Below are 14,933 nucleotides of genomic sequence, written 5' to 3' on the forward strand. Positions count from 1 at the left end.
TCTTGTATTTACAAAAGTTTTAATCCTAATCCTTCTCCAAGCATAAAGAGAAAACTATTTATATCCTTACTGAAGAGGTCTTCTTTTTCCAAAGCTCTTGCCATCTGTTTAACAATTTTAGGCTTGTGTTGAAGATTTAGTTGGCAGCATGAAAATTACCTTTTACTGTACAAAATGTATCAGAAAATCTCCCAAACGTACACAGATTGATTAGGCTTGAGTGAGTCACTCCCTCATTCATTCACTCTCTCCAGCTTTGGTTTCCCAGAGGATGGTTTGGGGCAGGTCTCCAATGTCCTCAATTCCAAGGCCCTGCAAGGGCGTATAAGATTTCCCAGAAACTAGACCCTTGATGAGATGTATGGATTCTGTGATTGGGGTAGTGGGAGTGAGTGTGTTGGAGACGCTGAGGTTGGCACAGGATAGAGCAGGGTTTTGGGCTCTTGTATATAGAGTCGCTATGAGTCACAAGTGACTCAGTGGCTCATAACAACAACAGCAACAACAAGAGCATGAGAGTTAGCCAACAGCTGCTACATGTGATCATTTGTATACATGTAACTGAAGAAATCACTAAAAAAGTATGACATAATTTGAGTTTGAGATTGAGATTTAGATGTGTTCAAATCTTATCAATAAATCAGAGTAAAATAAAAAAAAAAAAGAATTGTTTACATTAAGCCAAAAAAGGATCAGGATTTCTAAAAAGAATGGAAAATAAGATAGTGAATGAAGTATTCATTAAGCATAGTGAAACTCCTTTATTATAAGTAGCTTTAGTTGTTGATCCATGCTATAACACCTCAAATAAATGAGGCTTTAACAGGCCAAAAATCGTTCTCTTATATTTTAAGAGGCCCGAAGTTCAAAATCAGAGCACTACCAGCTGAAAGGGAGGAATGTTTTAAAACAGAACACACAAATGGGCTTTGATGATGTCAATTCTAGATTAATTTCAGTTAAAATGTTAGTAAAATAATATAGCAACAGAATATTTCCATGTAAAAGAGTGGCTTCTCTGTGTTTTTAAATAGAATATTAAACAGAATAGAATTGGGGGGAAAGGTGGAGGAAGGGGGGAGTTACAAGAGGAGGGAACATGTGGAGAAGAGGGAAGAGAAGAAGCAGAAAAATACAGAAGTCTAATAATAGGGATAAGTTTTATCAGAAATAGATGTAAAAGACAGAACACCTTCAGATTACAAGCTAGTAAAATTAAATTAGTTTCTGGATCCCTTCCCCAAAACGGAATGAGAAAATAACATACTAGAGAGGGTACTGAAATAAAAAAATATATGGAAGAATAAAAGATATGGGTAACCATTAATCACATTACAAATCTTGGAAATTAAACCAGGAGAAATAAGACAAAACAAAAATCCTGTCACTCACAGATACATGAGGCCTTTGGGATACAGAACAACAAATCCAGGAATCACAAAAGATATTTTTTTTTAACTATATGACAAGACTTAACCACTGCTAAATGAGACTAGTGCTGTTATATCTGGAGGAACATTCTTCCACTTTGCACACCACTCTTTGTCAATGTGCTGAATGAAGTACCCTGGGTTTGCTGGGATGTTGAACTTTGTGCCATGGGGATATCAAATATCATAATTGTTTCCCAATGTGGACAGTTTTGGTGGAGCTCCCAGTTGTAAAACAGGTTTGGAAGCAGGAGAGGCATCCACTTCCTAAACCATATTCCTCTGGAAACTCTATGAACTTGGAGCAACAACAATAGCTGTGGAAAGGCATTAGGTCTTTTGTTCATAGAGTCGCTCTGAGTCAACCTTAACTCAATAGCTATCAACAACAACAACAACCTTCCACTTACCCAAAGCGACATCAAGACTCTCTGGCATCATAGGAAATAACAAACTAAGCAGTGAAATGAAATGTATGTCAAAGGTTCAAATCCACCAGTGGCTTTAAGAGTGAAAGATTGACAGTCTCCTCCTACAGAGGAAACCTTGGAAACCTGATGGAGGGTCACCATGAATCAGATCCAACTTTACAGCAGTGGATTTGTGAGATGATATCCAAGAGGTGTGGTTGTTGTTGTGTGCCATAGTGTTGGAAATGATCCCTATGGCTAACCCTTCAGTGGGTCTTCAGAGGCAATGAATTAAAGAAATAAAAACCCATCTTTCTTGCCCAGAGCAGCTGATGTATTCAAATCACATACCTTTGTGTTGGTAGCACAGTTTCTGGGGGCCTGAAGGAAAGTGGCTGTGCTGCTATCCTGAAGGTACATGGTTCAAAACCACCAGATGATCCTCGAGAATTGATGGGTTTATCTGCTCCCACACAATTTGCTAATTCTGTAAACACACTGGAGGTTAGATATTATTAGAGAGCTGAAGTTACACCAACAGTTATAATTAAATCCCAGAACAAAAACTTGGAAGATCAATGACAGACATATTTTTCCCCCCAAATTGTCAGTGGTATTAAAATCACTTCCAACCACGTTAAACTATTTCAAACATGAGTCTGAACCGTAGGCTGCCTTTATCTCCTCTCTCTTGAAATAAAAGCTCTGTGATTTTAAAACCTTTTACACCACTAATTTGCTTATTATTGGTCATATCATGATTTATTTTAAAAAGTATTCAAGGTTCCTGTTTTGCAATTTATATCCAGATATTTGCCTGCCAAAATTTTCAGTCATATTATCAAGTAATAATGTCTATAAGCAATCCATGAAGGTGTCAGACCACTGCACTTCTAGGACCAAGAAATCATAGTATTGAACCAGGTTCTATGATCTCTTGGTCTGTGTTACTTCCAATATCTCTTGCCTACAGGGACCTCTCTAAAGTACTCAAGAGCAATGGTGTCTCTCTGGAGACTAAGGTGAGCCTGATACAGGCCATGGTCTTTGCTATCACTTGTTATGCATCAGAGAGTTGGACAATGACTAAAGAGGAAAGAAGGAGAATTGACGCCTTTGAGCTGTGGTGCTGGAGAAGAGTATTGAATGTTCCATGGACTGCCAAGAAAGCAAACAGATCCATCCTAGAGAGGGTTGAACTAGGCTACTCCTTGGAGGCAAGGATTCTGAGGCTTCGTCTGACATACTTTGGACATGTTATAAGGAGGGACAGGTCCTTGGAGAGGGATATCATGCTGGTTAGAGTAGAGGGACAGCGTAGGAGGGGAAGACCCTCTATGAGGTGGATTGATTCAGTGACTGGGGTAATCGGGATGGGTGTGTCAGAGGCCATGCGATTGGCACAGGATAGACCAGGGTTTAAGGCTGTTGTACATAGGGTCGCTATGAGTCGCAAATGACTCGAAGGCACATAACAACAACAACATGAACCTTACACGCTGCATCTCAGCTCAATCACTTCTCAGCAGAACATTTCTGACCTTGAAGCAATTTTAACTTTAACCAATTTTAGGAATATATTCTCTTCAGAAATGTTCTCTTCCTGCTTCCTAAAGTTTTAGCATTCTAGTATTGTTATCTTTAATGATTGGGTTACCCTGGAAAATAATTGTCACCAAGTCTACCATCACAAAGAGTCCTGGTGACACAGAAGTTCAGGGATTTGTTACAGGTCAGTTTGAGATCTTTAGTCACTCTACAGAGGAAAGGTATTTCAGTTTACTCTTTCAAATGTACAACCTTGAAAATCCTCCAGAACAAGTTTATTCTGTTTTCTAAGTTGTTTGTTAGTCAGAAGCAGCTCACCGGCACTAAGTATGTCCATGATTACATCTAAATTCACACTGTTTTATTTTTATGGATTAGATGCTCGAATTTCAATACTTACTGAGTATTAAATTGGATGTTTCCTACACCCATTTGCTATTCATCATATCTTACACTGACATGAATCAAGGAGCTTCATAAAGCAAAAGCAAGAATATCTAAAGAATATGTCAGTAAGACCAATCTAAGGAATATTTCTTGTATGGTGAAGGGGAAAAAAGAAGACGTTTTATCAAGTTTTTATATGAAATAATATTTATTTTCATTTAGATCAGATTAAACTTTGTATTATAAAAGGTTATCACCATTTTCCCACAGAAGTGCAATTTATCCTTATGTAATCTAAGTGCAGAGAAGAAGTGAAATAATGTCAACCAGAAAAAATAGGTCTCCCAAATCCCCTATTCAGAGAGCCAAATCTTTCATTTATTCTTAACATAATGCTTTAATCTAATCTATTTTGGTATTTTCTCAAATAACGATACTAGTAGTTGAGGACATAATTATTAGTACTCTGAGCTTTGACATTACCTCTGTCCTTACGGTGCCCAGAAGAAAACGCCCTGGAGACAGATGCACAGACCTCAGTCAGGTTAGGGGACGTCTGAAGGCAGGAAGGCATGAGAGCTAGTTCCTGTGATGCACAGAAGCTGTGACTCAGCAGGGAAGGGAAGAAAGAAAAGACAGGTCTGCAGTGAGGACCACATGAACATAATTAACCAGATGGGCAGTTGTGAAACAGCTAAGAACCAAAAAGTGCATAGAAAATGGAAAACATAAAGCACTAAAAGAGTTATTTACCTTTAAACGACAACAATAACAACCACAACAACCCTTCTATAAGTTTAAAGTGGCATCTTAATTATCAATCACCCCCAGGAAGTATGAGAAGATTCTACAATTAACTGGAAAAATTGCGCTTTGGATCAACTAATCAAGGCCACTTGAAGACAATCATGGAACTTCCTAGTATATCAGTTTAATCCTCTTTTATGACACTTGTTGACTTACTTCAAGTTGACCACGACTCATAGGTACCCTATGAACAAAAGGCCTGAAGCTCCTTTACAACTATCGACATTTATCAAAATTCATAGAGTTTCTGGAAGCAAGTTGTTTAGGAAGTGGATGCCATTATTGAAACAATCATTTTCATTTGCTTAACCATTCTGAGATAGGATCTAAAAGTATTTCTTTTTATGTTTCTTTACCCTGTTTCTCTTTTTAATTCTGGGGTAAAGACAAGGAAAAAAAAAAAAGAAGAAAAGGATGAGGGAAGGAAATAAAGCAAGAGAAAGGCAAATGATGGAGGAAGCAGGAGAGACAGAAAGAGAAGTGGAAAAGAGAGGGGGGGGAAATGGAATTTTAAAATGGTACAAATCAAGTTTCAAAAAGGAAGAGTGGGAATTATTCATGTGACTAAAACTTTGAATAAATAAGCCTAAAAAATATGTTACATCTTGTTCAAGATTTAGACTTTGAAGTCCCACTCTTGACTAACATATACTGACTTTGTGAAGATTTTCATTTTACTTAGATCCACAGTAAGTACTCAGATAAGTAACATTCAACAAATTAGACAGCATTAATCACTAAATAAATCTGCTGTAAAATATATCATAGAAATAAAATAAATTTTTTTTTAAATTATGCTTATCTTTCATATTTTAAAAAGAAAATTGTCACTTTGAGGATTAAAGTGCATCCGATCCAAACCATAGTATTTCCAAATAAATTATATAAAATATAGACAATGAATAAGTAGTATTAAAAAAGAATTGATGCCCTTTAATTATGATGATGACAAAAAATGATGAATATATTGTTGGCTGCTAAAAAGGAAAAACTCTTAGAAGAATTCTGACCAAAAAATTTTAGAAGCCAGAGTAGTGAAATTTTCTCTTTGATAATTAGACATCAGTGTTGTTGAGGTGTACCACCTAATCAGACCCGACTCATAGCTGATTCTCCAGTGGGTTTTCAGAGGCAGTAATCAATCACAGGGAGTAGCTGGAGGAATCAAACCACTTGCCTTCTGGATTGCAGCACAGATTCTTAGCACTAGGAAGAAGTACGAGGAAGGTCACTGTACCAAAAGGAATTGGCTGGCACAGAAGAATTTCATGAAACAAATTATGAGCAAGAACCTGTGGTGATGAGGGAAGAAGTTCAAGCTGCTCGGAATGAACTGGCTGAAAACAAGGCCTCAGAACCTGACAGCATACCAATTGGCATATTTTAACAAAAGAGATGTTGCCCTGGATGCGTGTACCAAGATGTGCTGAGAAATGTGGAGGACATCTACCTGGCCACCTGACTACAAGAGATCCATATATGCTCCTATTCCAAAGAAAGATGACCCAACAAAGTGTAGACATTATCAAGCAATATCATTAATATCACATGTAAGCAAGATTCTGCTAAAAATGACTGGAACAACACATCGACAGAGAACTGTCAGAAGTGCAGGCTGGATTTAGAAGAGGCCATGGTACTAGGGATATTTAGCTAATGTTAGATGGATTTTGGCAGAAAGCAGAGAGTACAAGAGAAATCTCTGTGCTTCATTGACTACCCAAAAGCATTTGATTATGTGGATCACAACTGTGGCTGACTCTGAGAAGAATGGGAATCACAGAACTCTTGACTGTGCTAAAGCAAAATATATACGTGGACCAGGGGGCAGTCATCAGAAAAGAGCAAGGGAATACCTCATGGTTCAAAATTGTGACAAGTGTATGCCAAGGATGTGCCCTATCTCCATTCCTTGTCAATTTATAAGCAGAACAGATCACCTGGGATTTTAGGCTTTATGAGGAAGAATGTGACATCAAGATTGGATGAATATTTATCAAATACCTGAGTTAGACAGATGACACAACCTCACTTGCTGAAACTGAGGAAGACCTGAATGCTTGTTGCAGATGGTCAAAGACTGCAGCCTTCAATATGGATTGAAGCACAACATCAAGGAAACAAAGATTCTCACCACTGGTCTAATTGGAAGCATCATGATAGACGGTGAAGAGATTGAGATTATCAATAGCTTTAGTTTACTTGGCTCCACAATCAACTCTTGGTACTAGTAGCCACATTATAAAAAGATGAGTTGCATTGGCACAATCTGCTGTCAGCGGCCTCTCCAGAGTACTAAAGAGCAACAATGTCAGTCTAGAGACTTAGATGAGCCTGATCCACCACAATTATGTGCTGTGCATCAGAAATGTGGGCAACGACTAGGGGTAATAAAAGGAGAATTGATGCCTTTGAGCTGTGGTGCTAGATAAGAGTGTTGATACACCATGGACTGTAGGAGAAAAAATACTTTTGTCCTGGAGCGGGTGGAAGCAGGGTGCTCCCTAGAGGCAAGGATACCGAGGCTCCTTCTGACATACTTTGGGCATGTTTCAAGGAGGGACCAGTCCTTAGAGAGAAACATCATGCTTGGGAGTGTAAAGGAACAGTTGTTGTTGTTGTTATTTGCCATCGAGTCACTTGCGACTCATAGAACCCTATGTACAAGAGCCCTAAAGGCCATTCTATCCTGTGCAAACCTAGCCTCTCGAACACACTCATTCCCACCACTCCACTCACAGAAGCGATCCATCTCATCGAGGGTCTTCCTCTCTTGAGCTGTCCCTTCACTCTCCCAAACATGATGTCCCTCTCCAAGGACCAGTTCCTCCTTGCAACATGCCCAAAGTATGTCAGACGAAACTTCAGAATACTTGACTCCAAGGAGCATTCCGACTTCACCCTCTCCAGGACAAACCTGTTTGTTCTCCTGGCAGTCCATGGTATATTCAACATTCTTCTCCAGCACCACAGCTCAAAGGCATCAATTCTCTTTCTATCATCCCTATTCACTGTCCAACTCTCCGATGCATAGCACGTAATTGCAAAGACTATAGCTTAGATCAGGAGCACCTTAGTCTCCAGCCTGATGTCGTTGCTCTTCAGTACTCTTGAGAGGTCCCTCACAGCTGACTTTCCCAATGCAATTCACCTCCTGATTTTCCTGTCTGCTGTTACCAAGAGTCTTGACTGTGGAACCAAGTAAACTAAAACTGTTAACTATCTTAATCTCTTCACCATCCATACTGATGCTGTCAATTGACCCAGTGCAAGAGACAAATACTCTCAATGAGATGGATTAACTCAGTAACTGCTAATGGAATTAAGTGTGTCAGAGACAATAAGGTTGGCTCAGGATAGAGTAGGGTTCAAAGCTGTTGTACATATGGTCACTATGAGTTGGATGCAACTCATAATGTAATACATAACAACAACTTTAGACATGTTATTAGTAGGAAACAGTCCTTGTAGAAGAATTTCATGTTTGGCAAAAGTAGAGAATCTGTGAAAAAGAGTGAGGCATTCAGCAATATTGATTGATATAGTGGCTCAAGAGCGGACTGAGGTAAAAAAATCAGTTATGGGGATGGTAGAGAAGCAGGCAGGTTTTTGCACAGTTGTTTGTAAGGTCAATATAAATCCGAACCAACCTTATGACACCTAGTAACAACAACAATTTTTAGAGATGCAAATCATTGAATGTCTTCTCCTATGTATTATTTTTTAATTATTATTTTTAATTGATATTTTAAACAAAAGTTTACAAAAAACTTGGCTTTCCAGTCTTTCATAGTTGCAGTTTCCTTCGTACCCCCACCCCAATTTGCTTTTCTCTTTAAAAAGATTCTTTCATTGTTGCATAATTTCCACCCACATTCACCCAGTCCACTTTGCTTATGCACCTTTTATTCTGAACTGCTGTCATGCAATAATACCTAAACCTATATTTCTTTTAGATAGTTCTTGCCCTCATCTATTTCAATGCAATGGTCATTATTTATCCCTTCTTTTCTTAGTTTCCCTAACTCCCAACTCAGTTCTGTTTTATAACAGTGGCATTATGCATTATGCATGTGTATTACCTTTTGAGTTTGTATTACCAATCTGTTTGGGTTACCCGCCAACCACTTCAACGCTGTACCACCAGACCTCCTTCCAAATCACTCTGTTGGTAGAGTTTTTATTACTTTGCAAATCATTACACAGAGAGACCACATAAGATATTTTAACTTTGAGAAATGTAAACATTTAAACATGGAGAATCACATTAAAGTCTTATTTGCTATGGAATAATATTTACAATGTATACATTTAAGGAGTCTTAAAACTTGGGAAACAAATATTCTCACCACTGGGCTGATTGGCAGCATCATGATAGATGCTGACAAGATTGAGATTGTTAAAAGCTTTAGTTTGCTTGACTCTACTATCAAAACTCTTGGTACCAGCAGCCAGGAAATTAAAAGAAGAATCACATTTGGAAAGTCTGCTATCAGAGACCTTTCCAAAGTACTGGAGAGTCACAATGTCAGTTTGGAGACTAAGGCGCACCTGATCCAAGTCATAGGCTTTGCAATTACTAGCTATGAATCAGAAAGCTGGACAATGACTAGGGATAATAGAAGGAAAATTGATGCCTTTGAGTTGTGGTTCTGGATAAAATTATTGAATATACAATAGACTGCTAGGAGAACAAACAGGTTCTTTATATAGAAAGTTAAACCAGGCTGCTCCTTGGAGGCAAGGATTCTAAAGCTTCATCTAACATATTTTGAACATGTTGCAAGGAGGACCCAGTCCTTGGGGATGGACATTATGCTTGGGAAGATGGAGAGACAATGAAAGAAAGAAAGATCCTCGATAAGATGGACTGATTTGCTGACTGATAAGAGTAGGTATGTGAGAGGCAGTAAGATTGGCACAGGATAGAATAGGGCTTAGGGTTATTGTACATAGGGTCGCTATGAGTAGCACACGATTCGATGGCACATAATAACAATACCTTGGGAATAGACATATAAGGTGCATCTCTTTAACTTTCTCTGTTTAGAAGAGAGATCGCTAATCTCTTCTCCACTTATCATGATTTTATCTATTAGTCTGGATGTGAGGATTTTTTTTTCCTTGACGATGAGATCTATATTCATATTGAAAGCCCCACATGGATAGCTTTGGTCTTCTATGGTAATTTCTTCAAGTTCCTTTGACTTTTGCAAACAACATTGTGTCTTCTGGATAAAGTAGATGGTTGATCAATCTTCTTCCACTCTTGATGCCACATTCTTCGCCTCATAGTCCATCTATTTATTGATTTACTCACTTTACAGATTGAATAGATGTGGAGAGAAAGTACACAACTCGGATGCATATTTTCTTACTTTTTTCATGTATTTTTTATTGGTTTGTTTGCAAAGTTCATATACATTGCGTTTCACACTATTCTTCATTCACATTATGTTTCATACGATCTTTCTCATGCATTATGTTTTATAAAATTAATCACCATTGGACCTTGCCTATAATTACCCTGTCTTTTCTCCTGGGTCCTTCCCATTTCCTTTTCTCTACTTCCTCCGCCCACCAATCTGTGCAAGCCTGTGGTTTCTGCCCTGCCCATTCTTTAGCCCTCCCTCCTTTGACTTCTCATACATGTTTTACTAGTAATCCTTCTATTATTTTTGCAATAATGCTCTTATGCAGTATTTGTCCTTATGAGACTGAGTTAGTTCATGCAGCATAATGTTCCCCAGCCTCTCTCAAGCTGTCATGCTGTGTTCCCTTGTTCTCTTTTCAGACATAAATTTTGGTCTATGTATAGTTTACCCAGGAGTACAATTAGGTTTCTGGGATTCTCATTCTTCTCAATGGTATTCACTGCTTTCAGCCAAAATCAGTCAGACATCAGCAATGATGTTCCTTGTGTCGTAGATTTTCTCAATCTAGTTAGCATTCCTAGCAGTTTCCTGTTGATATTACTGTTCCAACAGACTGTGGAAATTATAAAATAATATCAATAATGACGTATGCAAGTAAATTTTTACTGAATATTATTTTTAAATGGCTGTAAGAGTACATTGAAACTTACTGTTCTTTTTGTGCATGGTTGAGTCGGAGTCGAACATCTAGCCAGTTTTCAGAGGCAGTCAATCACACAGGAGGATATTGCATATATTGTTGTTGTTTTATGTGCCGTCGAGTCGCCTGCGACTCATAGCGACCCTATGTACTACAGCCCTAAACTCTGCTCTGTCCTGTGCCAATCGCACTGACTCCGACACTCCCATCCCAATTATCCCAGTCACTGAATCAATCCACCTCATAGAGGGCCTTCCTCTCCTGCGCTGTCCCTCCACCGTCCCAAGCATGATGTCCCTCTCTAAGGACGGTCTCTCCTCACAACATGTCCAAAGTAAGTTAGACGGAGCCTCAGAATCCTTGCCTCCAAGGAGCCACCTGGTTTAACCCTCTCCAGGACCAATCTGTTTGTTTTCCTAGCAGTCCATGGTATTCTCAATACTCTTCTCCAGCACCACAGCTCAAAGGCATCAATTCTTCTTCTATCCTCCTTGGTCATTGTCCAACTCTCTGATGCATAACAAGTGATTGCGAAGACCATGGCCTGTATCGGCCGCACCTTAGTCTCCAGAGAGACACCATTGCTCTTCAGTACTTTGGAGAGGTCCCTAACAGCAGACTTTCCCATGGCCACGCGCCTTTTAATTTCCTGGCTGCTGGTGCCAAGACTGTTGACTATGGAGCCAAGCAAACTAAAGCAGTACTGGTTCCATGGTGCAATGGTTAGCACTCTGGACTCTGAATCCAGCGAACCAAGTTCAAATCTCGGTGGAACCTGTAAGGCTGTGGATATTGCATATATGTTGGTTTGTTCCACAGAGAGGCTGATGAATTTGGACTATGTGCCTTTGCTTTGACAGTGAAACTTCTTTCCACTAAGCTACTACATTTTCAGACTTCTCAATCTCAGTTGTATGATTTATCAAAATTCAGTCAAATTTCCGAAATACAAAAATAATATTTTTTGTTTCTCTTGTTAACATTACCTTTTACCAAGCATTGTAAATATTTGCATAATGTATTTTTTATTATTAGGGTTTCTTTCTAAAACATAGAATATTTAAAGTACTTCTGCATCCTTCCAAATGATGTGATTAATTATCTAAAATATTGTCAAAGTTTTAATAGAAATCCTTGTGTCTTTCAGTTTCATTCTAACTTTGAGGAAGAGAAGGTAAGTTTCCTGTTTGTCTCAGAAACATGAAGAATAAAGACAGAGAGGAATAACGAAAGCCAAAAAATAATACAAATGTCAAAAAAGAGGAAAAAATATTCTTCTTATACTACCATTGGAAGTTTTTGTTACTTACAGTTTTCCCAGCAAATATGTATCTACATTGATTTATTCATAATATTTCATGAAGAAAGTATGATTTTCTGAACAAATTCTATACTTTCATATACTTAACTCTGTTATTGTTTGTTGTTATATGCCATCAAGTCACCTGCGACACATAGTGACCCTGTGCACAACAGCCCTAAACTCTCTATCTTGTGCCAATCTTATTGTCTCTAACACACCTACCCACATTACCTCAGTCACTGAATCAATCCATTTCATCGAGTGTTTTCCTCTCCTGTGCTGTCTCTCCACCATCCCAACCATGATATTCCTCTCTAAGGACTGGTCCCTCCTTGCAACATGTCCAAAGTGTGTCAGGCAAAGTTTCAAAATCCTTGCCTCCAAGGAGCAACCTGGTTTAACTCTCTCCAGGTCAAACTTGTTTATTCTTCTAGCAGTCCATGATATATTCAATACTCTTCTCTAGCATCACAGCTCAAAGACAACATTTCTCCTTTTATCATCCCTAGTCATTATCCAGCTTTCTGATGCATAATAAGTAATTGCAATGACCATAGCCAGTATCAGGCACACTTAGTTTCTGAGTGATATTGTTGCTTTTCAGTACTTTGGAGAGGTCTCTGACAGCAGACTTCCCAATGCAATTTGTCTTTAAATTTCCAGGATGCTGTTACCAAGAATGATGATTGTAGAGCTGAAGGACCCCCAAAGCGCTGGTCCTGTTCTGTCCCGAGTGGACGGCGAAGACCCAAGACTCCAAGACACCGGCTTGATGCAACAGCAAGAGATAAGAGGTTTATTGCGGAGCTCCGGGCCGACCCTTATCTCTCGCAGGAGACAAAGGAGCCGACCGAGAGCAGACAAAGTTGGGTTTTTTTATACACTTTAGGGGGATACAACTGAGTATCAGCTTCTCATTGGGTGATGAAAGCACAATTTTAATTCATTGGTTCAGTGTTCGCTCAGGGTTTACACAGCATTGTTGCACGTAGCACTTGCGGCAGTCACGTAGCACATGTAGCAATTAAATAGATCTTTAACTATAGAGTGGTGTCATAAATTCTTAAGTATACAGTGAGTTCAAACTCCAGGGCAGTGGAAAAGCACAAGATACATTGGTTATCAGTCGGGAAACAAAGGCACATGGGTTATCAGTTGAGCTTGTTTGTTCTGCCTTTCTGCTAGCTATTCTTGAAATACTGTTGCCCTGGATACCTGGGTGTGGGGCTTTAAAAATTAACTTAGCTGAGAACTATAGAAACTATTTTAATTCAGCTGAGAACTATAGGGACTATATTAATTTCAATCTTTTCAGAGCCAAGCATACTAAAGCTTGTAACAATCTCAATCTCTTCACCTTTTATCATGATGCTGCCAGTTGGCCCAGTGGTGACAATCTTTGTTTTCTTGATGTTGAGCTTCAAACTTATTGAAGGCTGCAGTCCTTGACCTTCTGCAGCAAGTACTTCAGGTCCTCCTCAGTTTCAGCAAACAGGGTTGTATCATCTGTACAATGCAGATTGTAGGTGAGTCTACTTTCAATTCGGATGTCACATTTCTCCTCATAGAGCCCAGAAAATCTGTTTTACATATTGATTGAAAAGGTATGGAGATAGGACAAATCCCTGGGGTATAACCTTCCCAATATTAAACCATACAGTGTTTCGTTGTTCTGAGTTTTAATGTTTCCTGATTTTCTCAACAGAATTAGAAGAGGTAATTTAAAAAAAAAAATTGAGCAAATAGTGTTTCTAATTATCCTAAAATAAAACTGAGATTATCAGAAAATTAGGATGTTAGTGATAAGAAAGGCACTCAAGTGATTTTGAAGAAAAAAAAACCCTTAATAAAATTAAGAAAACTCCCAAATACATGAAAGATCTTTAAAAACAAACTTTCTATTACTAATTTAAGATAAGTGTTTAAAATGATAACTTCATTAAATGTTAAAAGACATTTCTACTAATATGATTAACTTTTAAGCAAAGAAATTAATTCTTCCTTCTTCTATTGTTTTCCAAGTTCTTTAATTTTAATAGTTTTTTTGTGTACTCAATGTCCACAAAACATTTCTTTTTTTTAACCAAAAATAAAATATAATAAGTGATCATACAATAAAAATTAATGATCCTAAAACATTTGTTTTTAAATTTGGAACGCTTGACTGTACAGTCATTTCTTATATATTTAAATATCTGCAACATATAAATTTTTTGCATGCTTGGTCGATTTTTAGATTTCCTTTCCAGTATTCCTAATAAAAGAAAAAGAGAAACTGTTTTGGTTTAAAGTCATAGATGTTTAAATTTAAATTCTTACCTGATTTCAAACCAACAATAAAACTTAAATAAGGCGATGGAAAATGAGACTCCCTGCTATCTTTAAAGGGATGCCTGGTGGTCTAGATGGTAAGAAGCTGTTCTGTAATCTCCGAGGAGTGTGGTTTGAGTCTACCAGCTGCTCTGCAGGAGACGAATGGGGAATTTCCTCCCATCCAATTATCGGCCTCTGAAAACCAGCGGGTCAGCTATGAGTTGATTCCAATTTGATGCCACACAACAACAACATCATTGTCTTTAACGTATAGGGTCCTGTATGTCTGTTGTTGTTGTTGTTGTTGCTATGTGCCATTGAGTCGCTTGTGACTCATAGCGATCCTATGTACAAGAGCTCGATACGCTCTTCTATCCTGTGCCAACCTAGCCATCTCAAGCGCACTTATTCCCACCTCTCCAGTCACAGAATCGATCCATCTCATCAAAGGTCTTCCTCTCCTTCGCCGCCCCTCCACTCTGCCAAACATGATCTCCCTCTCCAAGGACCAGTCCCTCCTTGCAACATGCCCAAAATATGTCAGAATCTTTGACTCCGGGAACACTCTGGCTTCAACCTCTCCAGGACAAACCTGTTTGTTCTCCTAGCAGTCCATGGTATATTCAACACTCTTCTCCAGCACCACAGCTCAAAGGCATC

General features: G+C 38.6%; 1 non-coding gene across 1 annotated transcript; it reads left to right on the top strand.

Moving 5' to 3' along the window:
• The first annotated feature begins 11,362 nt into the window (after nt 1–11,362).
• On the top strand, nt 11,363–11,434 carry TRNAQ-CUG. Its single transcript has one exon. It is a non-coding gene; the product is annotated as a tRNA-Gln (tRNA).
• Nucleotides 11,435–14,933: the final 3,499 nt, after the last annotated feature.

This window comes from Elephantulus edwardii, unplaced genomic scaffold (genome assembly GCF_000299155.1).
Source record: "Elephantulus edwardii isolate Elephantulus edwardi_28Jun2011 unplaced genomic scaffold, EleEdw1.0 scaffold00098, whole genome shotgun sequence".
Taxonomy (NCBI): Eukaryota; Metazoa; Chordata; class Mammalia; order Macroscelidea; family Macroscelididae; genus Elephantulus; species Elephantulus edwardii.